The following is a 1,765-nucleotide window of genomic DNA, read 5'->3' on the forward strand; positions in this document are numbered from 1 at the left end:
GTGTATATATGCAAATTCCCTTAAACTGGAAAAATCTGGCATGACCCTTAAAAATGTGGCTGTATTTAATTCAACATATTAAATCTGAGGAAAGCAGACATCATCAATCATAAGTGGAGGGTTTGGTAATGTTTAAAACAAACAAACAAACAAAAAATAGTCCACAGATCAAGCATTCAAGAGCTCCTTCATGCACAATACAGGAAACACTTGAATTGTTGATCCCTGTGGAAGGGATAATTGATAGGAGAAATGGAAACCTCAGTCAGCTTAATTCAATGCTTAAGCATTTTTTTGTCTCTATTATCCCATGCTCCTCATACACCTTCATATTTGGAACTGTGAGCTGCTTTTCCACAGGGTATCTACAGAGAGAACATATAGCTAGAGTCTGGTGGCCTTACGAATCTGGTTTCCTTAGCAGTAACAATTGAAATTGGAAATCAATAAATTGACATTGACTTTTACACAACTTTCATATAAATGTTGTTCAGATGAATCTGTCCATAAGAAAACAATTCATTCTTGGTCTCTTCAAACCTGAGAGACTAAAGGTACAATCTGAGGAGACTAAAAATGCATTGAGGAATGGTTTCCTGGGAGACCCCCAGAGGAAACCTTCCCCAGGGGCCATTCTTTCCACCTCCTCACTTCTTGTAGCCCTTGCTGAACTGGCTAGGTCTCATTTAGAACAATGTTGGAAACATTATAAATATGTTTTTCTTAATGCCTGGTTTAGTGGGCTTTAATAGCATTTTAAAAAGTTGCTAAACACAATAAATTTATAGAACCCACTTACCTGAGAAACTTATGATTAAGCTCTAGTCAACAGGTTGAAGTACACCTTTATATTATGTAAGGACCCTTTGCTTGTGCTCACTTCAGCAGCACATACACTAAAACTGGAATGACACAGAGACCAGAATGTCCCTGCACAAGGATGACATGCAAATCCATGAGGCATTCCATCGTTTTTATTGAGTTAAGTTTCCATGGTGATAGATGATTACTAGAATCAGTGGGGTGATCACATCGTAAGGTAGAAAAAGGTCACCATATTGTATACCTGAAATTAATATAACAATATATGATTCTATACCACCTAAATTTTTTTACAAAGAATATTTGCCTAGGGTATCATTTTTATCTATGAAATGTCAATTAGTAACTGAAATTAATAGGGTATTATTTTAATTTAATTGTTAACAACTGCTTTTGTTTCAATTTACATAGAAAACAAAAAAATCATTTCTTATAAATATTCATTGGACATTGAGATTTATTTTATAAAAAGTTGCTGATCAGAATTTATTCAATGCATACTCAGGGGCAGTTCTGAGTTTTGTAGCCTTGTCTCTTTAAAATTGTGTTTTTTGCAATACAGTTTTGGTAGAAAATGTGATATACAGTCAGCTTTTTTGGCCAAACTTTTATGTACTATTAACAAGAACATGTGTCCTTGCTCACACATAGAAGAATAGCCAACACAGGCAAAACATTAAAAATAATGTGGGGTCAGGCTGTTGAGACTTAACACTTATTAAAATTACATTTTTTTAATTTCTAAAAATGTGAAATATAATTATTCTTCAAATTATAGGCTATAAAAGGTTTTCTCTGGACCTTTAGGAGTTGAGTTTAGACAAAATCCTTTCCCTTGTTTTTCATTCTTCCTTTGCACTTCATGTTGAGGTCAATGTGGGCAGCCTCATGGAAGGGTCAAGAAGGCAAGTGGCTCTAGCTGGTTTGGTTCAGTGGATAGAGC

The 1,765-nt window shown here is 34.8% G+C and overlaps 1 non-coding gene across 1 annotated transcript; it reads left to right on the forward strand.

Annotated features, from left to right (window-relative positions):
- Positions 1 to 872: 872 nt before the first annotated feature.
- On the forward strand, positions 873 to 975 carry LOC118661445. Its single transcript, XR_004969346.1, has one exon. It is a non-coding gene; the product is annotated as a U6 spliceosomal RNA (small nuclear RNA).
- The last annotated feature ends 790 nt before the right edge of the window (positions 976 to 1,765 follow it).

The sequence above is a fragment of the Myotis myotis genome, unplaced genomic scaffold, assembly GCF_014108235.1.
Source record: "Myotis myotis isolate mMyoMyo1 unplaced genomic scaffold, mMyoMyo1.p scaffold_m19_p_1, whole genome shotgun sequence".
Taxonomy (NCBI): domain Eukaryota; kingdom Metazoa; phylum Chordata; class Mammalia; order Chiroptera; family Vespertilionidae; genus Myotis; species Myotis myotis.